The sequence below is a fragment of the Oncorhynchus clarkii genome, chromosome 13 (assembly GCF_045791955.1).
Source record: "Oncorhynchus clarkii lewisi isolate Uvic-CL-2024 chromosome 13, UVic_Ocla_1.0, whole genome shotgun sequence".
Classification (NCBI taxonomy): Eukaryota; Metazoa; Chordata; class Actinopteri; order Salmoniformes; family Salmonidae; genus Oncorhynchus; species Oncorhynchus clarkii.
In genome coordinates this window covers 51,268,160-51,293,550 of record NC_092159.1, presented here as the reverse complement: position 1 = coordinate 51,293,550, position 25,391 = coordinate 51,268,160, and the positions used below count along the sequence as shown (strand labels likewise).

At 42.8% G+C, this 25,391-nt stretch overlaps 1 protein-coding gene across 1 annotated transcript in view; it reads right to left on the bottom strand.

The window, feature by feature from the left end:
* Positions 1-8,000, bottom strand: part of LOC139365042 (speckle-type POZ protein) — a 108,044-nt gene extending 100,044 nt beyond the window's left edge. The window contains exon 1 of the mRNA XM_071102375.1: positions 7,926-8,000. The gene's annotated coding sequence lies outside the window, so the exon portion shown is untranslated. The remainder of the gene's footprint in view (positions 1-7,925) is intronic.
* Positions 8,001-25,391: the final 17,391 nt, after the last annotated feature.

Here is a 25,391-nt window from a genome sequence, read left to right as displayed (position 1 = left end):
AACTTGAAATCGGCCCTAATTAATCGGCCATTCCGATTAATCAGTCGACCTCTAGTTTGAGACAATGCATTTCTGAACGTAACGCACCAATTTCAAATTAGGTTTTTGGACATAAAGATAAACCTTACCGAACAAAACACACATTTATTGTCAAACATGGAGTCCTGGGAGTGCCGTACGGTGAAGATCAAAGGTTAGTGATTAATTTTAACACTATTCCTGTCTTTTGTGACACCTCTCCTTCTTTGGAAAATGGCTGTATGTTTTTCTGTGGCTAGGCGCTGACCTAACATAATTTATCTTAATTACCTTTAAAATGGTGTATAATACTTGTATGGTTGAGGGAGTTTGTTTGTTTGTTGTTTTGAATTTGGCGCCCTGCAATTTCACTGGCTGTTGGCGAAGTGGGACGCTACCGTCCCCCATATCCCAGAGAAGTTAAACAGATAAGAAAAAATAAGAAAACTATCCACATTTATTCATAATGCAAATTAAAATGGTCCTATTACAGATGTATGACCGCTAGGGCCGGGCAATGAAGTTATATCTACCGCGACCCTTTACACACACAGAACACAGTACAGTGACATGTCCATAATTGATCACTTTGACAATTTTTTTAAAAGTGTCGCATCAGCAGGGTATGTACCTTTTCAGACACTAAAATTCTGCTCCAGCATAGAACGTTCAATTGTTTCCCTGACAACAAACGTTGCTGATTGATGTGCTGCTGTGTCATTCATGCAGTTTTTTATGCTAGGGGAGCTAGAAGTGCTTTCTTTCTAAATGTCTTTGTTAGTCATCGCGACTTACGTACTTTAAAGTACTTTTTTTAGTCAGAGCACAGGCAGCAGGCATGCTAGGATTGAAAGTTCTGGTCGCCTAGTGATGGAAGGTAGTCCCCGCTTCGGCATTCATTTACAGAGTAAAATGGCGTTCATGTCTCCAGAGAAGGTTTCTTGTCCGCGTTTAAAAAGATGTAGTGAAGCCTACCCTAACAGACAAACAAGCATGTCGTAACCGAGGCGCTTTCAAGAGGACACATCATTATATCTGAAAAGGGTAATCAATACAGGCTACACCAGTAGCCTACTGTAATTTCATATGAGACAGAAACACCCCTACCCACTAAGCAACTAAGAGAAGCCTACCCCGTGCAAGACTGGCCCGAAGATACTGTATACCGGCAACACCAGTGCCATGAATAGCCTAAGCGAGGATATTCTACATGCAACAGACCAAAGACTGAACACACACACTTGGGTCATTAGCGAAGAGAAAGAGCAGGCAGGCCAGCATGAGGGAGAGAGAGGGGAAGGCAGAACCGTACACGTCTTGGTAATCTGCATCTCGCAATGTCTTAATTGTCTTCCACCAAAGTAGCCTCAAATTCACCTCTTCCTCTCTGAGTTTATTTAAATTACACTACATTCTGTCGGCCTTTATAGCCATAGTCTAGTTAGGCTATAACAAAGGGGGGGGGAGTGGGATAACTGCATTATGACTTTAATATGTGGGGTGGGGGTTCGGTTAGGGCTTTTTCTTAACGTTAAGGATCCCAACATTATTTAAATGTTCACACCCATAGTTTTATTAATGTACAGAAATAAAACAAATCTTACATGTCAAAATGTAGGTGATATGCATATTGGCTACAGCCTTATGTTCAAACCGATGCTGACATGAGGTGCTAAAAAAATGTGGCCAAACTTTAATGACAAATATAATGAAGGATAATTAACATGAGCATCTAAAGGCTTGATTCTGTCGACATACTGGAGGCACGGTTCCTTCAGATCAAATGGTCACAAGACTGGAGAGTGAAGGACAGTGCTTGTGGCGCACCACACATCACCCACCTTAAATCTGAGCAGGTGGCGGTTCGCATTTTAAACTATTTAACCATAAACATAATGGTTTAAAACTTGGACATTTAATGTCATTTTATGAAGCATGTACCTTGTTTCAAAGTAGCCTAGCATAGCCAAAATACAACCATAGAAATGTTGAGGGAATTATTTTATTAACACTTAATACGCTATTGAAAACAGCATGATTCTCATGTTCTACTGGTTTTCGAAGCAACGTTATTTTATTGTCCAACAGCATAATCCTAGTCATATTAGTAAGCCATGCTAGTTAATGCATCTTTAGATCTCCCCTTAAATTTTACATGAAACCACTGGTGCATGCGGTGCACTTTTGAGAAAAAAAATTTCCTGCTAATTGCATTCGGGAACATTCGTGCATAGCCTACAGCCATGTATGTGCGCATTGTTGAGCTGATAATATAAATAAATAAAACTATCAACATTTTAAGCTAAACGGTCTGATCTGTTGCATCAGCGGAATTTTTTAAATTTTATGTGCAGTGTTTGGATGAATTTAAAACAGTCCGTTTTAAAACATTTATCATCATCACAGGGACAACGGGACTCCCTTAATGTCGAGCCCTGTAGGGAAAAGTATTTTGTTGTAATTGTAACGTTGCACTATTTTATAGGCTACCAAGGGTGGCTAACCATCCTCCAGGGGCAGTGTTGTATTTTGAGACGGGCTCGACTACGCAAAGAGTGTAGCATACATTTTGGTCTGATTCTCTATGGTAAAAAAATATGGTAATGCATGGGTCCTTGATCATACAATGAAGTGCAAATGGTGTTAGTGGCATGACAAGCAAAAAGTTAATGTCTAGCCCTGCCACTCCATATTCCCTTGACAAGATCTCCACAGCGATGTCAGCTCTGCCTCATGAATATTCATCCACTTCATTAACACACAAGTGGGGAAACAACATATTGCATGAGCCTGACATTATTTGGAGAGATGGGAGGGAGAGAGAAGGAATAAAATACAGACTGGACAGACGCTAGAGAAAGAGGAGAGTCCACTAGTAGAGACAGACAACACAATAACTCTTTACTGAACCTCAAGAGTACCAGAAAGTTGTCCTACATTATTCCACGATCCAGCAGCCCCCTTCCAAACCCAGATAAGGCTCTCTAAAAGCAGACACAAAGGCAAGGACATCAGGCTGGGAATTACATGCCATTTTACCTTGGAAATCCTCCAGGAACAAAGGCAACAAACAGCTGCAATTTCTCTGCTCATGTCTGGCTCCACACACAATGAACTAAGTGCAGCGTGGAGGAAGCCACAGAGCAATCTGCAACCTGGTGTTGTTTTTCCAACCTGCCCCCACAAATACACACACTCAATCACACAAGTGTACAAAAATGTATGTTTCCTGCACATAGGTTATGCAAACCCACTCCCACAACAGAGAAACTCAAATCCACTTAGCCACAGACACACACTGACAAACCTACACACAAACAAGATTATTTTCTCTTTATGCTGTAATGCCAGTGAATCTCTTAAGAGGGACGGCCATGGGGGAAATCTCCATTCTCTAGTGATGTCCTCAGAGACCCAGTGAGACAGCACACAATATTTCCCAGCTAACTTCTTTGATGACTGAAAAAGTGGGCCGCTTTGGGGAAGCGTTAAGACAAAGTCAGTCGGCACCCAAAACCTTTGTCCGGCCTTGTCCCCAGCTTTTTAAGGGCTGCGGAACGAGGGCCTCGGAAAAAAAACACCCAACTATAATTGGAACACGGCCCAGGAATCGATACTGCTGCTCGAGTAACGGTCCTCAGCCAGAGCCATTTCATATTATACCCTCCATACCTGTTTCTCTGACAACAAAAAAAACTCAATTTCAGAATGGTATGAACTATCGATTTCACTACCACAATCCTCTTCCACCCCAACATCACCCCCCCCCCCCCATCTCACTCGCTCTCTCTATACCTCTGACTCACCTACTATATAACTCCTTTTCTCGTTCCATCTTATCTAGATTTGTTCATATTTTTATCGCCATAACACTCATAACACATAAACATAACACTCCTCACTCCACCTGCATTAAACCCGCTCTCACTCCCAATTTAGGATAGTTTAGTATCTCCCTCTGTAAAGTCTCATTTATCTTTCTCCCTCCATCCCTGTCTGGGCATCTCTTTGAATCATTTCACCTTTGACCTTGAATTTGCACAGCTCTTAAACCCTGTCTCACCCAACCCTCAGAGATACTACCCCTAGATGGGTGATTCATTCCCCAAATACCAAACAGCCACATGGAAATTACCTTTGAATTCAATTGGACTCGCATCACAACAGCAAGATGGTCAACTGCTGCTTTCCAAGCTCAAATGGCAGTAAATACCAGCACGATTAGATCTGACTTTGGGGCCATGGCCGCTTCTAAATCACTGCATTGTCATTGATATTCAGATAGCTTCTCGGGGTCAGCGGCAAGGCTACTCGGCCAGGGAGAAGTAGGCCTCAAGCCCCCAGACCAGGCAGGCCTCCAGCCCACACTCTCCACACCCAGCCAGCCAGACGCTCACTAAGCTAAACCGCCACCAGCACAGCAAGGCAGCACATTTAAATACATCTAAATGGCAGATGGAATGAGCTGTGCCCGGTTTCCCGATACCGATGGAATTTACACTTACGAGTGTTTCAACAATGTATCTTTCCAATAACGGCCAAAGATGTAATACGCCTTTCCCAAAATACCACGCAGAGAGAATGGTCGCTAAGTGCATTGTAGGAGCATGTGTCGATACTGTTAGGCTGGAAAGAAAAGGCAGTGCTGCTCTCGGATTAGCTTTCTCCATTAAAAATCTTGCCTTAACATTAGAATGATTTCACAATACTGACGACGGATCAGAACTTAGACAGAAGTTACCACCTAAGGCTGCAAATATTGAGGCGTCTTATACGTATTGCTTACCCAATAAAATGCACTAAGTCCCCGATTTGGCACATCATTGCACATGTTAGGCTACACACCATGAAATATATTGAGTCAAATTAGAGAAATTAGCAAAATAGAACAATTGATTGAACATGAAATGTATTTCTTTGATTGAAAAAGGCCTATAGCTTACTGTTTATATTTCAATGCAGATCTTGGTTTTCATTTGAATAATATTTTTAAACGAAGCTTGGAATTAATTGCAAAGACATTGACAACTCTGTATTTATCGGCAGTCACAGAGAGACAGATAAACCATTTGATTCTGTTTAGCGGAGATCTTCTGTGTTTAAAATTACGTGGGAGGGCATCTAACGGCGCTGTTCTGTTCTCCGCACTTAGCTGTTCTGAGGCAAGCATTAAATTCCAAGCATTTTCAAGTGCAACGTTAATAACGATGGTTTGTGGAAAAAGCTTGGATTTAACAAAGCTCCTACAAAGGCTCTAACGATGAACTTAACCTTATGATGCTTTTGAGAAACCGGCCTTGGGTGTGTCTTTCACTTTAAAATGGATGCCATAATGTAATGGAAGAGTGGCAGGCTTGGTGTTCTTCTGTCTGAAAAATGGCCTGGCGCCTCTTTAAGGTGACTAAAAACATCCACTTTGTCTGTGTCACTCCTGCTCCCATCTTGTTATTGGAATGCAGGAACGAGCAGAGGAAAACCATTAGATACCGCCCATGTCTGCATCAGTCACACAAAATACATTTCATCCCACACATCTGAAACAGCCAATAGCACAGGCAGGCGTTTGCGACCCCAATCCATATTTCAATTTCCAACCTCTCAGCAAACTAATGCAATACTTGTTGCATTCCCTCACAAGTAATCAGCATTGTGAGAAATGGGCTTCTTCTAAAGCTGTACCTGTAGTGTCACACTGACTCACACACATTTACTGGAGCTGCACACACACCCATTATCCACATATATATATACTTAACACAGGTGGAAAGACACAGTTACACAACTAAACTGCCTGGATGCACACTCTGGTGCTCTTCTCCTCATGGCTCTGTGGCCATGTGGAAGCGGAGGCTGGCGGGTATTAGCGACAAATTTAGGAGCTTAAACAACGACAGCTTTACGATGCCTGAGCGGCCTCTACCACTCCATTGCTGTCAGATTACATTAGCTTGCCCTCCGCTATGCACTTCGATTGGCTGTTATTCCTAGCAGTTACAGAAGCACCTCACGTAAATAAAACAAAGTGTTTTGTCCTATGGATGGTGAGGAGGGCCGGGGGATGTTGTGTAGAGTGCATCTCCACTAAATCGAGTGCTGTCCAATTTAACATATAACATAGAATGGATGGAGTTGGCTGGGAAGTGGTGGCTGGCTAGGGGTTTGCGTGCAGTGAAACGACTAGGTAAGGCATTGCAGTACCGGTAGCTTTTGAAGTGTTCCATCGCCAGTCATGGTCATGAAGGTTTTGTGCAACAGAAATGTCTTTTATCATTTTGGCCAAATCACTGACTACAGCCTGACTAACTACGGAACAATGGAACCCTGTGCCTGCTCTGAGGATCCTTTCCTGTCAACGCAGTCTGGAAGCACGTAAAAAATGTGTCTTCATACAGAGAAAAACATTCCTGTTGACAACAGTTTTCTCTTACCATTATGAGATGGCTGTCTCTCAGCACAGCCACACTGACTGTTGAGGCCAGCATGTCAAATCAAGGTAAGTACTCCAGTCAGACAAGTACTCCACTCACACCAAAATTACTTTCCCAGTTAAACAGCTGCCAAGATGAAGTCTCTGCACTCAAGCCACAACTAAACACCTGTCTGTCTTCAGAATTTCACAGGCCCCATTTTCCTCATCAATAGAGCCAAAACTCTCACTTACACTGAAATAGTGTAGGCCTATCAGTTTTGAGGTGTCTGTTGGAGCAGGTGTGTGGCAGGTAAATGAGTACGTATTGTGCAGCTCCTTGAGGGCAGCTTTTAGGACTGGGACTGTAGTGGGTGTCCCAGTAGTTATCTATGCTGTCTCAGAGCATACCTCACTAAACCACTCAGATGCTCAACTAAACTCCAACATTGCTCCCTCGGTTTCAACCTGCATGTGTTTACAATCTAGAAAAATGCTGAAGGACCACACAAGAATGATTGAGAATTCCCACAGCACTTCATGTACTAAAACTAATCTTGCGTCAACATTTTATTTGGTGAAATACCAGCCGTTCCCCAAAACGCCCACTTAAAAAACATCTGCCACCTTAATTCTCTCTGTCTGTGCGTGGTTAACCATACTGACAATTTCAGAGTTTGCTCATCTTTAGGCAGGACCTTATTCTGCAATGCAGCAACCCCTCAGCCTGGCTCTTCACATTCTCTATGGAGCTCAGTTTCTGGCAAAAGACAACTGTTCCGTTTCTGGCAAATGACACTGTGCTGCACAACTCATGCAAACAAATACGGGAGACAAGTGATGGTCACTATTTGGCAGGATACCGGGAGTTGTGGGATGGTGGCTTCAGAGCAAATTGTGGGTTCATAATGTGGCAAAAAAAGAAGAAGCTTTTACTTACGCACAGGGCCCCTGTGAGAATTACTCATGTATTCATTTCTAGGAATAACCCACCTCTTTCCCGCACAGCAACTGCATCAAATTAATATTTCCTTCACAAATGGTCAAGCTAAAACCAGCTGTCAAACCATTGTCAGACAAGCGCAAGGCAGCGTAGATTGGCTAGCTAACTAGCTCAGCTGGCTAACCAACTAGCTAGCAAGCTGGCTAAGTAGGAAACTACAACAAGTAGTTTGCTACATTTTAGCACGATTAGCTAATGTTTGGTAGACGATTTGTCAGGGCTTGCTTCCAACGAGCTAGCTACCAGTCTGCTGGCTAGTTAGCTAGCTAACGTTAGCTCGCTAGCTGGTTAAGTGTAGCTTGCTATCTCGAACATCAACAGTCGAGATTGTTGAGAAGGTAAAATAGATAGATAGATACAAGTTGGCTAAGTGCCTTACGTATTCCTGTCAGATACCAAACTCACACGTTCACTGGTGTTTGGTCTCAGAATGAAAGCGAGTACAAGCAAAGTTTAGAATGTGTTCAAAGCAATGTTTCCTTTTGTTTTAAAACTCACCTTTTTTCAGTCTGTTCCACGACAGGATAGGATTTTTTTGTTGTCAGCACTGGCACTCTACATCCGGGTTATGCCTGTGACGAAAGTATGCACGCCCATACCAAAACATTGCCATGCTTTGTTATTTTAGCTAAATACTTTATTAATGTCTGTACATGTCTTATTAATACATTTATTAATGTAAATATAAGAGTCAAAAACCTCTGTTTATTCTTTTTGAGAATTAAATTGAACAAATAAACACAATTCAATTAAATAAACACAATTCATTCTTCTCATAGCAAAAAAACAAACAATCAAGACAAGTTATTTTTATAATGTATTGTCTGTATTCCCCTTACTGTCGTTTGTAATGCTTGTATACTCTGTTGTAAACTTATTGTATTTCCATGTGTAACTCTGTGTCGTTGTATCTGTCGAACTGCTTTGCTTTATCTTGGCCAGGTCGCAATTGTAAATGAGAACTTGTTCTCAACTTGCCTACCTGGTTAAATAAAGGTGAAATAAAATAAATACAATAAAAATATATTTTGAATTGGTTTACAATAAAGTATACATTATATACAGTATATAATTGTCATGCTGTGATAGGACTGTCAGTATGTGAAAAATCCTGATGATACAGTCTTCTTCTTCCTCTTCTTCTTCAATAAAATTACATAACAATAACGAGGCTATGTACACGGGGTACCGGTCCCGAGTCAATATGCTGGGATACAAGTTAGTCGAGGTCATTTGTTCATGTAGGTAGGGGTAAAGTGACTATGCATAGATAATAAACAGTGAAGTAGCAGCAGTGTAAAAACAGTGTAAATAGTCAGGGGAGCCATTTTATTAATTGTTCAGCAGTCTTATGACTTGGGGTAGAAGCTGTTAAGGAACCTTTTGGACCTAGACTTGACGCTCCGGTATCATTTGTTGTGCAGTAGCAGAGAGAACAGTCTGACTTGGGTGACTGGAGTCTTTGACATTTTTTTGGGCCTTCTTCTGACACCACCAAGTATATAGCTCCTGGATGGCAGGAATCTTGGACCCAGTGATGTATTGGGCCGTATGCACTGCCCTCTCTAACACCTTACAGTCAGATTCCGAGCAGTTGCCATATCAAGAGGTGATACAACCGGTCCGGATGCTCTCGATGGTGCAGTTGTAGAACTTTTTGAGGATCTGGGGACAAATTCCAAATCTGTTTAGTCTCCGAAGGGAGAAAAGGTGTTGTCGTGCCCTCTTCGCGACTGTCTTGGTGTGTTTGGACCATGATAGTTTGTCAGTCGTGGGTGAACATGGAGTACAGGAGGGGACTTAGCACGCACCCCTGAGGGGCCCCCGTATGGAGGATCAGTGGGGCAGATGTGTTGTTGCCTATCATTTACCACCTGGAAGCGGCCAGGCCAGTCCAGTCCAGGATCCAGTTGCAAAGGGAGGTATTTAGTCCCAGGGTCCTTAGCTTAGCGATGAGCTTTGTGGGCATTATGGTCTTGAATGATGAGCTGTAGTCAATGAACAGCATTCTCACATACAGTAGGTGTTCCTTTTGTCCAGGTGGGAAAAGGCAGTGTGGAGTGCGATTGAGATTGCGTCCTCTGTGGATCTGTTGGGGCGGTATGCGAATTGGAGTGGGTCTAGGGCACATATGTCAGAGTCAAGGCCCGCGGGCCACATCCGGCCCGCAAGAAGGTTTTTTACGGCCCCTGGGATGATCTTGATTTATTATTAGAACCGGCCCGCAGCAAGCCGGCAGCCCGCAGATCTTTTACACGCACCAATACTACATTTCCCACAATGCAAAGGTGACGCACCGAGCAGTAGGCTGCTTCATTTCAATATTTATTGGCACAGCAGTCGTCAGCATCACAGTAAAATTAACTTTCAGATACCCATCAAAAATGGCAAAACGGAAGGTGGATACTGAGAACCGGGGGTTTCAAACAAGGTGGGAGTCGGAGTATATGTTCACGAAGGTAGCTGGAAAACCTGTGTGTCTTCTGTGTGGAGAAAGTGTGGCGGTACTGAAAGAGTATAATCTGAGACGACATTATGAAACGAAACACGCGGACAAAAACAAGAATATGGACATGGAACAAAGGCTACAAAAGGCAGAGGAATTAAAACGAGGCCTCAAATCTCGACAGGCTCTGTTCAAAAAAGCCAAATCACAAGGCCAGGCTGCTGTCAAGGCCAGTTTTATTTTGGCAGAAGAGATCGCTAAATCAGCCCGGCCATTTACGGAGGGGGATTTCATCAAAAACTGCATGATTAAAGTTTGTGACGAAGTTTGCCCAGAAAAAAGGCAACTCTTTTTAAATGTGAGTCTGAGCAGAAACACCATTGCCGAGAGAGTAGACCAGTTGTCCATCAATCTAAAAGAGCAGCTTGTGAAAAAGGGAAAAGATTTTATTGCATATTCCTTGGCTGTGGATGAGAGCACCGACATTTCTGACATTGCCCAGTTGTCAATTTTCATCCGCGGAGTGGACTCCAACCTAAGCGTGACAGAGGAGTTTTTGGCTTTACGTCCTATGCATGGCACAACTACGGTGCATGATTTGTATGAAGAGGTGTCAAGATGTGTAAATGAGATGGAGCTGCCTTGGGAAAAACTCGTGGGTTTGACAACCGACGGAGCACCTGCGATGTGTGGACACAGGAGCGGACTGGTGGCGAAGATACGGGAAAAGATGCAAGAGGAAAACGCGACAGGTGAGCTGACAGCTTATCATTGTATCATACACCAGGAAGCGTTGTGCGGTAAAGCCTTGAAAATGGAGCATGTAATGAGCATCATCACGCGCACAGTTAACTTTATCAGAGCCAAAGGTTTGAATCACCGCCAGTTCAAGGCATTTCTGACGGAGTTAGAAACGGAGCATGGTGATTTGCCTTATCACACAGAGGTGCGATGGCTAAGCCAGGGAAAGGTGCTTCAAAGATGTTTCGAGCTTCGTGAGGAGATTTGTCTGTTCTTGGACAGCAAAGGGAAAGACACAACACAACTCCGAGACGAAATGTTTCTGTGTGAAATGGCTTTTCTGTGTGACATTACGAGTCATCTGAATGCAATAAACTTGCAGCTGCAGGGTCGGGATCGTGTCATCTCTGATATGTACAGTACAGTGAAGGCATTTAAAACCAAACTGACTCTGTGGGAGACGCAGATGCGGAAAGAAAATTTGAGCCACTTTCCCAGCTGCCAGACCATGAAAGAGAAGCTCTCTACCAGTGCGTTCCCGAGCACACAGTTGGCTGATAAAATAGGTATGCTTGCCGCTGACTTTCGACGCCGATTTGCTGACTTTGAAGCACAAAAAAGCAGGTTGGAACTGCTCGGTAACCCATTTGCTGTTGACGTGGAAAGCTCACCACCAAACCTCCAAATGGAGTTGATTGACCTCCAATGCAATGATGCACTGAGGGCAAAATATGCGGCAGTGGGTGCTGCGGAGTTCGCCCGTTTCCTCCCCGGCACAATGCCCCAGCTGCGCATCCAGGCTGCTCAAACGTTGTCTATGTTTGGCAGCACATACCTGTGTGAACAACTGTTTTCTTTGATGAACCTGAACAAAACATCACACAGAAGTCGACTTACTGCTGAACACCTCCACTCAATTCTGAGGATTTCTTCAGCTCAGAGCCTTACCCCGAACATTGATGAACTTGTGGAAAAGATGGGACACCACCAAGTATCACCCTCAACCTCAAACAAGTGAACATTACTGTGCAATCACATATTTAGAGTTTTTACTCAGTTCAAGTTTAAAAGTTAAAATTTAATATTTGTTTTCACTGCATGTTACTTCTCCTTAAACAAAGTGTTGTTTTTGATTAATAGATTTTTGCACTTTATTTTTTTGTATTTCAATCCAATTATATTTTAAAAATATTTCAGTTGAGTGGATGATAGAAAATTGCTATTATTGTTTTTTCTTTGAAGTAAATTTAGCCCACTTTTGCTAAAATAGAAAATATAGTCTACTGATGGTGCCTTGAATACCGGTTTCTTTCATTTAATGTTCATGTTATGGGGATATTTATATAAAGGAAATTTGTCTTTTGTGTCTGTTGAAAATTAAAGATTACTGACAGAGCCATAAGAAAATATTGCTTTATTTATCTGATCATATTGTAATATATTTGTTAGGTTTTCAGTAGGTTCAATTAGGTTCACTAGACTATATGCGTCATTTAAAAATTTTTCAATGAACATTCGAACAGTCCGGCCCTCGTCTTGTAGCTGATTTTTTTATTTGGCCCTCCGTCCATTTGACTTTGACACCCCTGGTCTAGGGTTTCCGGGATGATGGTTTTGATGTGAACCATGACCACCCTACAAAATAAGTTACAAACAATGCAAAAAACAAACAAATAGCACAGTTGGTTAGGAGCCCGTAAAACGGCAGCCATCCCCTCCGGCACCATTATAAGAACATTGTAAGAACATGCAACAATTTAAAAGATTTTACTGAGTTACAGTTCATTTAAGGAAATCAATCAATTGAAATGTATGGGTTTTACATGAATGGGAATACAGATATGCATCTGTTGGTCACACCATTTGCCTCATGCAGTGCAACACATCTCCTTCGCATAGAGTTTATCAGCCTGTTGATTGTGGCCTGTGAAATGTTGTCCCACTCCTCTTCAGTGGCTGTGTGAAGTTGCTGGATATTTGCGGGAACTGTAACAAGCTGTCATACATGTCGATCCAGAGCATCCTAAACATGCTCAATGGGTGACGTGTCTGGTGAATATGCAGGCCATGGAAGAACTGGGACATTTTCAGCTTCCAGGAATTGTATTCAGATAATTGCGACATGGGACCGTGTATTATCATGCTGAAACAATATGTTATGGCGTCAGATAAATGGCACGACAATGGGCCTCAGGATCTCCTCACGGTATCTCTTTGCATTGAAATTGCCATTGATAAAATGTGATTGTGTTCGTTGGCCGTAGCTTATGCCTGCCCATACCATAACCCCACCGCCACCGTGGGGCACTCTGTTCACAACGTTGACATCAGTAAACCGCTCGCCCACACGTGCCATACACCATGACTGCCATCTGCCTGGTACAGTTAAAACTGGGATTCATCCGTGAAGAGCACACTTCTCCAGTGTGCCAGTGGCCATCGAAGGTGAGCATTTGCCCTGTTGAGGATGATGAGCACGCAGATGAGCTTCCCTGAGACAGTTTATGACAGTTTGTGCAGAAATTCTTCAGTTGTGCAAACCGACAGTTTCATCAGCTGTTGGGGTCGCTGGTCTCAGACGATCCCGCAGGTGAAAAAGCCGGATGTGAAGGTCCTGGGCTGGCGTGGTTACACGTGGTTTACGGTTGTGAGGCCGGTTAGACACACTGTCAAATTGACATTGGAGGAGGCTTATGAACATTAAATTCTCAGGAAGCAGCTCTGGTGGACATTCCCACAATTAGCATACCAATTGCACACTCCCTCAAATCTTGAGACATCTGTGGCATTGTGTTTTGTGACAAAACTGCACATTTTAGAGTGGCCTTTAATTGTCCCAAGCACAAGGTGCACAGTGTAATGACTATGCTGTTTAATCAGCTTCTTGATATGCCACACCAATCAATGGATTATCTTGACAAAGAAGAAATGCTCACTAACAGGGATGTAAACAAACATGTGCACCACATTTGAGAGAAATAAGCTTTTTATGCATATGGAAGATTTCTGGGATCTTTTCATTTTAGCTCATGAAACATGGGACCAACACTTTACATGTTGCGTTTATATTTCTGTTAGGTATAAAATAAAATAATCAAATAAATCCCTACTAACTTCTAGCACATGCTCCCCCCAAAATCCCTCCCAGGCCCCCCAATCCCATTCAACTTAATCTATATCATTCTGAAACAATCCACCTTTAGGATTATTCAGCATGTCAGCAACCTTTTCCACAGTAACATTTGTTACCTCCAATAACTATTTTACCATTTCCACAATAACCTTCAACCTGGCATTTCTGCTTTCCACAACCAAAGCCGTGTTGATAACCTTACCAATGAAAGCTATGAAGTCAACTTTATTCATTATCAAAGTGTCCTTTGACAAAGCTCATTCAAGAGCGCAAGATTTCTGAACAGGTCTTGAAACCATGCCAGGACCAGCAGAAGCATCAGCCCCGAAAGGAAGTCCACTTACTACAGGAGTCCGCACTGTAGTTCCACCAATCTGCATATGATACATCATGACTGATTCTATATCTCTGAGCCTCTTTAGCCTCTCTTTTAATCGGATAGGGTGTAAATAAGGCCCTGTGTTCTCATCAAACACCATCACAACTTTCCACTCCGAGACATTTTTACTATTACTTCCTACCTTATGGTGTCTTTATGCTTTCCATACTAGACACTCCACTGCTTTCAGTATCATGATCTCTTTTCTTCCTATGTCTTTCCAGTACAGACCATTCAGATCCTTGACCCTCATCTTTCCACTCCATATCATCAGAACTGTCACCCATAAAGATCGCATTCCAGCACAGCTGTTGCTTCCCCAACCTTTTCTCCATTTCCTCCACTTTGTCCGCACTACTTGCCATGGGTTAGTGGTTAGAGTGTTGCACTAGTAAACGAAAGGTTGCAAGTTCAAATACCTGAGCTGACAAGGTAAAAATCTGTAGGTCTGCCACTGAATAAGGCAGTTAACCCACTGTTCCTAGGCCATCATTGAAAATACAAATTTGTTCTTAACTGACTTGCCTAGTTAAATAAAACATTTGATCTCATTCCAGGGCCAGGTTCATCACTAAAATGTTGTAGATAGAAATACCACAAATAGAGCTGATGTGATTCCTTATTCTAGATGTCAGAGAGGCATGTTTGTTCTATCTGAACGTTCCAAAACGTTGTGGCCCTGGTGAAAACTATTGAAGCAGAAATTGACAATGTCACAGCGTTGAAATTAAAGATGTGATTTTCACAGACAGATTGCATATTATTTTGTGGACTTTAATCTTCCATCTTCCAATTCATCTTGAACTGAAGTTCTTAGATTCTATATCTGTGATCTTCTTTCAAGCAGTTGTCTACCGGGATATATTGTTTTGAAGGCAGAAGACGTTTATAGAAATATAGTAAAGAAATGTAAAATATTTGTCCGGAAGAAAAAAGATAACTTTAAATGTTTATTGAACTCTTACTAAAATAAAAAAATGCATTGGCACCGGCATCTGGATGTTGGCTTGAACATTCGTGATGTTCCCGAAACAGTGGATGTGTTTGCTCTTTCCCACTCATAGCAAGGGGAACAGCCTGACAGGAATACAATTACATATTTAATTTGTGATTTTTACTACCAAACATAACACACATGTTCATGAGTTATGCAAAATCCTTGTTATTCCAAGCCAATAGAATGCAGTCACCACATAGTAGTGTATTACCCGGTGACAGTGTCTGCTCAGTCTGCAGGGTTGGCACCATGTTCTCCAGTAGCTCCACTCTGAATGACTTTAATGCAATTATAAATAAATAAGCATGTGGTGGGGAAGAAGACGGGGCCCGTTGGGGACAAGCTGAGAGAAAATAGTGGAAGTTTAATTAAAGCTGCAAAACCATACTCCTACTCACACACACACACACACACACACACACACACACACACACACACACACACACACACACACACACACACACACACACACACACACACACACACACACACACACACAAGCACACACACTTAGTGAAACACACAAACAAACACATACTGGGGAAAAATCGTTGTGTGTGCGTGCATGTGTGTGCTCATGGATGGGCTTTCATTATGTGTAGCATCTGGAGAATATCCTCTCATGTGGCCACACTTATCACTTCACTGGTTTTGATAATGTAATCATTATCATTAGAAAGAAAGGAATTAGATTACCTGAATGATTACCTGAATGATTACCTGAATGATTACCTGAATGTGAAAGCAAAAAAGTGAAGGCAAGATTTCCGGGAGGCAGCTCAAGTGGTGGTACAGTCAGTGTGCTTCAGTTGTGCACTCCTATCCCCACACCATAAAAAGGCAGCACATTGTCTTTTTTTTTGCTCATGTTTTTTGCTCATGTTTTTTGCTCATGTTTTTTTCTGGTGAATGATTGAACTACCAGTCTTCCTGTAATTACCTGAGGGGTGTCAGGCGAGCAAATGTGCAGCCAGTAAAATGTTGATGAGGGAGTATTGAATTTGCACTTTAATTAGAGTGCTTATAGAGTGTGGATTACACGTAGCACTCCAGGTTCACCGCTCTCACTCAATTACTACACCAACCACACCATGGGAGGAGGGACAGAGGGAGGGGGAACGGGAGGGTTAGGGTTGGGAGAGGGAAGGTACAGGAGGAAATGAGGAAGGTTGGATATGACAGGATGAGGGGCTGAGGTGCAGTTTAGGTCATTTAGTGGACTGCCCTGAGGACATGTGAGGAGAGTCAGAATAAATAATAGATGGGGTAGGCAAAAGGAAGACCCTAAGAAATTAAGAGAATTATGAAACATTGAGCAGAGAGGAAGGTTGAATACATTCCCAGTGCACTTCTGTACGTTTTATTAAAAGCAAGTGGATACCGGGCCTCCCAGGTGGCGCAGTGGTCTAGGGCAATGCATCGCAGCCGGCCGCGACAGGGAGGTCTGTGGGGCGGGCCTAGCGTCACAGACCTCCCCGTCTGAGGTCTGTGGCCGGTAGGGATATCCTTGTCTCATCGCGCACCAGCGACTCCTGTGGCAGGCCGGGCGCAGTGCACACGAACCAAGGTCGCCAGGTGCACAGTGTTTCCTCTGACACATTGGTGTGGCTGGCTTCTGGGTTGAATAAGCGCAGTGTTAAGAAGCAGTGCGGCTTGGTTGGGTTGTGTTTCGGAGGACGCATGGCTTTCGACCTTCGTCTCTCCCGAGCCCGTACGGGAGTTGTAGCGATGAGACAAGACAGTAACTTCTAACAATTGGATACCACGAAAAAGGGGGTAAAAAAAATAATACTAATAATTTAAAAAGCAAGTGGATACCAACCACTCAGTCCAACAATTTATTTTTGTCTGTTGAAGTGTTTATCTCCCCATTTTCCATTTCTGTGCTGTTTATTTACATAATTATCCTTAAAGTTGAAGAGTCTAGACCGAGGAGTCAGTAAAAAAGGAGAGTAAACAACAACATCAACCACAACAATGCGCCGGAGTCCCTGGGTAAATTCACAAATGGATTTATTGAGCCAATGAGTGAATATCTCCGGCCATTTAGAGTGGATTTGTCTGTTAGGCAGCGATAAACGACAACTTGCCTTTCTTCGGATTAGCTCCTCAGTTCTGAAAACGAGATCGTTGAAGGACGTGCTTATAGAGTAAACAAGGCAATGGCAAGAAGGAAAAATAAACTAATTTGATTGCTTGGCAGCACTTTAAAAGACAAAGCGAGATAATATGAATAATTAATTGTTACAGGTCATTATGGCAGGCTTTTACTGCTTAATTACTGTTTGTGTTTTTTACACAATCAAGACAGACTCAGATTAAAACATTTCAAAGGGATAACTTGAACAGGGGCATTACAGTGGCAAAAATATGTTTAAAATTATTCAGTCAAACTTATATCACAATATAACATAATTAATGAAAAAATAGATATTTTTTTGAAATATCCCTACACAAAATGTGTGAACAGTCACAGAGGAATGACTTGAAGCATATTAGCCTCCTGTACTAATTTAGAAAGTAATAGTCCCACAATGATATGTCCATTGTCCACATGCTTTGCATAATAATAATTAGAACGGAATTTGAGACCACAGATCAGATCTCTCTCTCTCTCTTTCTCTTTCTCTCTCTCTCTCTCTCGTCAACATAGAGGGCGTGTAGTCTTCCCACAGGCCCTGAAGGAATCTCTCCCACCGCACTCACATAATCACTTCAGACCCGGCTGCTTAGGCCAACATATCCACCGAGACTCACAAGCCCCTCGCTGCAGTCCATGTCAGACCGCTGAGTGAAAAAAATCAACTGTAAAGACAGAAACAAAAAACTACAAGTCAGACTCTGTCATTTAGATGCTTACTGTCACATGGTATTCTACTTTATTTCACTGTGGTTTGTATGGAAATTAATGCTGGACTTTAGGCCTACACTCAATGGATAATGCAGGCTGTAAGACTAAATATTCAGTGTGTGTTTGCTTGATCAGGCTTGTATCCTTGACTTCCCTGCCAAGGAAATGAAAATATGCATAGAAAAAGCTCACAACTCCCAATCCACAGACTAAATGGGCTAAAACTCCCTTCAACGATATTAAAGGAGAGGGCTTTAATGGTGTGTTTAATGATTCCTTACTCTGGCAAATGGACTTTTTCAAAATCCCAACGACGTTAGAAAGGGACTCTTTCTCCTCCAATTAGAGACAGTCCCACTATTCCAAACGGAGGTCGTTTTCTTTATTGTAAAGAAGAAATCAGTGCTGTTTGTGCTTGCCACCTCTCTTATGACGAGCTTGAAATGCATACTCAATCAGTCAGCACGGGTGGAAAAGAGTCCTGCAATGAAATGATTAAGTTGAAAAGATAGTTTGAACATTTCCAGAAAGGCCTCTTGAGGGCTGAGAGCATAACTAGATAGTTTGTGTGCTCTGGGACATTAGCATACATTTGTGGGAACCAGATTCTTAGTTTGCCCAAGATGGGAAGGGGATATTTTCTACATCCAACCAATATAATGCTTCCAAGATAGATGTCACAGTTTTCCTCCTGGGAAGGAGAGGTGGACCGAAATGCAGCGTGGTTATAGTTCATGTTTTTTAATAGAAAAACTCAACATGAACATAATACAAAACAATAAATATGGCAAAACCGAAACAGCCCTATCTGGTGCAACAAACACAAAGACAGGAAACAATCACCCACAAGAGACCTAAAGAATATGGCTCCCTAATATGGTTCCCAATCAGAGACAACGATAAACAACTGCCTCTGATTGAGAACCACTCCAGGCAACCATAGACTTACCTAGAATACTTAACTAAACACAATCCCATAAACTACAAAACCCCTAGACAAAACAAACCACATAAATCACCCATGTCACACCCTGGCCTAACCAAAATAATAAAGAGAACACAGAATACTAAGACCAGGGCTTGACAATAGATGTCCTATTTGCTATTTCAGTTTTCTCCCCACATTGCTTGTCAAAGGAGCCAATTACTAATATCTTAATTAGCTACTAGGAGATGAAAAGTGAGGGAGAAACATTTGAAGTGGAAGCTGCTTGGACACAGTTAGGCTGTAGCCAGCACTATGCAATTGGAATGATAATTGCTTCATAAAGCCAGGGAATAAAAACATTCTGCTATGATTGACTTCTCAGCGAGGTGAATCTCAGGGCCCTGTGCCATATACTGTACCTGCACTGCTGCACTTCCAACTAAGACATTCTGGCACACATGTTCTTCACACTGTTTAGCCCATACTGTATGTCTGCTCACTGCAGTAGATACCAATCAGCTCAGTATGGGTTTGTACTTGTCTTTATCAATCTGTTTTCCTGACATTGAAAGGGCGTAACGACTCCAAGCCGCAGGTCAATGCACTTTTTGTTCTCTTCCATCCCCAAATTAAGCCATTAGTGCAGCAGTGCTTATAGAGAAACAAAAACTGCTGTGGCCTTTAAAGATGCCATCAACTTTTTATTAAGTCTCATTAAGGCACTATGAAGTGATACAGAGTAAAGCCCATCCTATCTCAGTTGTGTGTTCAGAGATTCTGAGACGCAGAGAATAGTGTGTTCTCATTTCAGTGTCGTAGAGAAGAGCTGAAACAGAAACATTTAACATCTCTGTCATCAGTGTCTTAGTAATACCTTATCATCTCCCAAAGCAATACTGACTTTTCTTATCACTGCTCCCTCTTCACTTCAGCCATCAATCACATTGTTGATTTGTCCAGAGAGAGAGAGATCAGAAATGCATGACCTGGATTTGGATAGCTTCAGACGTTGACTCCTCAGAGGCACAAATGGCCTTTGAATCCTTTGAATTCCAGTCTGTAGAGGAGTTATCCAGGTTCAAGGTGTTATTGGAAAACCTTCATAGACCTCACACTGGGACAGGTCACACTGACCTCAAATCTTCATAGTCTGAACTAGCAGGACCTGGGTTGACCCATCATCACACATGTTACTGACAAATAGAGGGTTGGAAGGTTGGCAGGTAGCCTAACGGGTTTGACCGTTGGGCCAGTAACCAAGAGGTCGCTGGTTCGAGTACCTGAGCCAACAAGTTGAAAAACCTGTTGATGTGCTCTTGAGCAAGGCATTTTACCCAATTTGCTCCAGGTGCACCCTACTACTATGGCTGACCCTGTAAAACAACACATTTCACTGCACTTATCTGGTGTATATGAAAATAAAAAACTTTTTTTTGGGGGGGTGACATACTCCTAGGGCCATTCTCACACGGCATCACCAGATTAAACTGTGTCCTACCTCCTCAAATCAACTGACAGACTGGGAATGACTTAAGTCTTCTTTGTACAGCACATCATTCATATAGATGACACATATTCCCAGGCAGTGGTATATTAAAAACATGAAAGTATCACATTATTATATAAACGCTCGGCCCAAGAACCAATAATGAATATAATTGCATCCGTTCAGGCATTCAGAGGGAGAGCTTCTTTTCATTCTGAAACAATCTCCAGCTCCAATAGTCAAAGACCTGCAGACCCGTCTAGGACATTAGTTTCAACCAATCGTGGGAAGGCAGGAGAGAGAAGGTAATTGGGTTAGCCACTTAAAAGCAGCGCACCAGAAACTCTATGATTAGAAAAGTAATGGAGACAGACGTTTGTCTGTAAGCTTCGGCTGTTTGGTTAATTACAGATCTATGAACAACATTGGCACTCATTTACATACAGTGTGCAAATTCAGAGCAGACCAGCAGAGCTGTTTCTGTCACTGAAGGCATTTGTCTGGAGGAGAGAGAGAACGAGAGAAGGAAAGAAGGGAAGAGAGGAGAAGAAACATGACATAGGTGGAAATGTTGAGAAAAAATGGACAGATAGCAAGAAGAGATAGACAGAAAGAGTCCTAACAGAGAGCCAGGCAGAGGAGACGAGATATTGAGATTCTCTGCAGTCTAACTGAAGTGTTGAGGAAACAGTGGGAGGGGTAGGGCTTTGTCAACACAAGCCAGTTATACACACAGTCAGTGAATCAAGTGGGAATGACTTCACCTGAACACACACCAATTATCTGAGTTCTAAATATGACAAGACAAGACAACCACACTGGTAAACACAGTACAAGGAGGACAACCATATTGTCTATGCAGTTATGCTGAGACACTCAGTTTTGGCACATCATGTGAGTGTTTGTACTCAAACAATTACACATTCCATATGGTGACAGTTACAAGTTTCCTTTAGGTGTACTTCCCTAGTAAGTTCAAGGGGGCTCCCGCTGTCACTGTGATGCTCAGGTGTGCACAGATGTTGCTTTGCATGAATCTGTGATCTGCTAGTGTTTGTAGCATTGCATGTTACTAATTCATTTAGACAGCGGGGGGACACGGGGAGCGGGTCCCTGGGGCTTTCTCTGCTTTACACACTGTATGCCACAAGCTGTCTGGTAGAGGGTAGGCTGGTTGTGGTGGGGTGGTTGGGGGCCTTGAAACTGAACAGCTAGCAAACCAGTCATGTGTCTGCTGCTCTAATGAGTCACATGTCACTGCTCCATTGACGTCAGTGAACAGCGAGAGGCGTCCCACTTGGGGAGGCCTTTGCAGACAAATACTCTCTCTCTCTGCCTCTTTCACTTTCTCTCCATCTCTCGCTCCATCTGACTCTCTGTCTTTATCTCTCTCTCTCTCTCTGCCTCTTTCCCTCTCTCACACAAACACGACTGAGTTTACACACTAATATCAATAAAATCCATGTCCCAAGTTGATGTCTACCTCCTGACTGAAGCCTCTTCCCTCCTCCAGCTGATTAGACTGCCCTAATTCACACAGTCTCCTGAGGAGCCATGAAAGTGCTACCTGTTTTGTCTGTGTTCTCTTCCCAGATTTCCCCTCTCCTCCTCCCTCCACTGTACTGCTGAGGAGGACTGCCTGTGGATGCTGCTGGCGCTGGAGCTACAGTCCAGTAATTAATCTCTTCAGAGGACGAGTGAGATTCCAGATGGTCCATCTCTGATGGTGTGTGTGTGTGTGTGTGTGTGTGTGTGTGTGTGTGTGTGTGTGTGTGTGTGTGTGTGTGTGTGTGTGTGTGTGTGTGTGTGTGTGTGTGTGTGTGTGTGTGTGTGTGTGTGTGTGTGTGTGTGTGTGTGTGTGTGTGTGTGTGTGTGTGTGTGTGTGTGTGTGTGTGTGTGTGTGTGTGTGTGTGTATGTGTGTGTATATGTGTGTGTATATGTGTGTGTTGTTTCATTGGATTATTAACTTCTGTTTAATGACCTCGCTCCACTTTGCCTAATCCACTCCCACATTGGAGCCATATGTGTGCCTACCTTGTGTAAAAAACACCCACGAGTCAACCCAACAACGGCACAGAGAGTAGAGTAAGGTTTGGAAGGAAGGGTTTCCGTAATCATCTGCTCTCAATCTCTTTTTGCCACTTCTCTGAGATTCGATATTGCGTGTGAGAAATTTCAGCACCATGGACAGCTCTGTCCCCTATTACATAGGCCCAATTACATAGTGAATGGAATTTAAACTGCGATGGAATAAATAATAAATAACCTGCTCTTTATGTCCCATTTTGTGTCTGTATGTTGATAGATGTCAGGGTTATTATGATCAACTTGCAACAGAGGAATGTGGGTCTGTTGAACACTCACAACCACACACTCCCGACACGCCGAGTCTTTTTCGCAAAATCAATAATCCAATATGTTCAGTCAGAGATAAAGGATGATCAGAAGATAGGTGCATCGGACCCGAGAGAAGCTTCCATCACGCGGGGCTTGCACATTACAGGAGAGGAACAGAAGGTGAGCCTGCCAAATAGATTCTTGCGGGAGTGTCAATCACATGCACAGTAATGATAACACGGGAGACAAATGAAGGCAATAACTTGCAATGGGATTAGACTTCCTATGAAAGTGCGGATATGGGCTATTTGGGGCATTTGTCTCCACTATATTGTGCAAATATGGCAGCAATACAGTAGGCTCATATGGTTAACGAGCCTGGTGCTTTACAAATCAGGAATAGACCTACAATTATTAGCATGGTCCAGAGCAGAATTCCTGCATCAGCTGTTACTCAACTCAGGTAAAACACACAGGGAGATGTTCATTGAAAATAAGTGATGTCACTTATGTAGACAGATTTCTAACAGAAAACACAAGAAAAGCATATGGCTATGCTACTATTTAGCACTCGCTCCCATTTGCTGATTAGCCTATTACTCTTTTCACACCACTGAGCCAAACCAAGCTGAGCCAAGCTGTACTAGTCTAGCCTGGTTGGTTACACATCCACCATATTCTTTTCAGTTGGCTAAACATAAGACCAGACTTCTTTGATATGTGGCCCAATATCCTCACGCAAAGAGATGATGAAATGGGGTTTTAGTTGGATGGTTGTTCTTCTGTGGGCAGGGGGGAAGCATGCGTATAAAAGCCCCTGGGTGGCTGAAATAGCTTTATAAAACCACTGTCTGAAGAAGCATCACAGCAGGCCTAGAGCGGAAAGTCAAAGGTGTAGGCGGTAATCGCCCCAATAGCTTGGCCATTTCTTCAGTGGGATTGTGAGCCGTCTCACGGGTCGTTAGAGCAAACCAAGGTAGAAAATGAAAATGTTTCACCTCACTCGCATATCAAACCACCCATGTGTCAATAGGACAGGGAGGATAGGCAAATATTTCACTGTAATAGAGGTCAATGAGTTTAGAAAAGAGGTATAAGCACCTTTCAGCATAAGCATATGTTTTAAATGATTTTATGAGGATGACCATCACATCATAGGCATTTTTAAACAAATAATGTCATGTTGGGCCATTGAATAAATGCTCTGCTGCACATCCATCAATCTTCTTGCAATTGATAGCCTGCAGGTTTCACAAAGCGCTGAGTTTAGTGACCCAGCAGGGACGCAATCAGTGCCAGGTCTGTCTGGGGGAATAGAGGCCCTAAGAAATCAGACGCCAAATTCGCACCATGTCACAATGTGTCGCTTAATGGACTACGTGATTGTGGATGCTATTGCTGAGGATATTTGCAGGGACAAATTATTGTTTAGCTCTCCGGTTTTAGGAGAGCGTGCATTTCGTGGCCCCCGTGTGGCGTCTGACCCTGAACAGCAGTCTACGCACAGTGGTTTGGATGTAGGCCTAGGTTATATCCCTGTCTCTCATCAAAGTATTGCCAGCATGAATACTATATTGTGATAATCTCAACTCCGTCTCATGCACGTACGCATTTGTCAGGAAGGAAAAACTGATATGAAAGTCTAGACAAATAGTTTAGTTTATTTATTTGTTTTACATTTTCATATCATCGCCTCGAGGCTCCAGCTATAATGACCAGCATAGCTCCTGATGAGTTTTCACTTTAGCTGTGCATAACGTTTTGGTTTTAACTATGCTAGAAGTCTCCAGGTCTCATAACATTTTTGCTTTGACTATATGATTCAGTTTTCAATAAGTAACATCAACCTTGGACAAATTAAATCTGCTATATTATGGAGTTACACATCCATAATATTGAACGTCCAATGTGTTATGGAGACCGGGGTAGCATACATACTAAAAACTACAGCAAGCCGATTTGTCTGTAGCTGTTGAGGCTGAGTTAATTGGCTACATACAGCCTAATCAGGTCTGGCTGATTGTCTGTTTTGAAAATTCCTCTCTAGCCTGTATCAATTTGCAACTAAATGGGAACGGTCCACCAGAGATGTATCAGAATTAGTCATGTTTTTTTCTCTCTCTCAGTCAAACACATCTGAGGTCATAGGTTCATTTCTGCAGTAGGCTGTAAGACAGGGGAAGGACAGAATGTGAATAGTGAATCCCAATGTGAAAACCTTGTGGTACCATTTAGAAGCACTTGAGCTCAGAATACAAAAACCAGTCCCAGTGTAGCAGAACACGACTCTTGTGTCCCAGCAGTGTTTGGGACCTTCACATAATTAAAATACAGTGGCTGGCTTGTAGAAGAGGTGACGCCGCCCCCTAGGGCCAGCATCATATATTGCACACACTCATATTCTCACTGTAGCAAGAGCACTTCCCCTCTGATCTGGTGCTTTCTACAGATACTTTTACTCCAAATGTAGAAATTGTAGGTTTTCACAAATAGCCACCAAAAATAATAACATCCTGGGTGAAGACACTTTGAGCTTTAACAGAATGAGGCTAAGCGGGAAGGAGAACTAGAGGAGATGAGGAGGAAGGAAAGTCAGATGCTGGGAGTGCTGGCAGCTGGTGGGGGTGGGCACGCCTGTCTGTGGCTCTCTCTGTCTCCCTCTGCT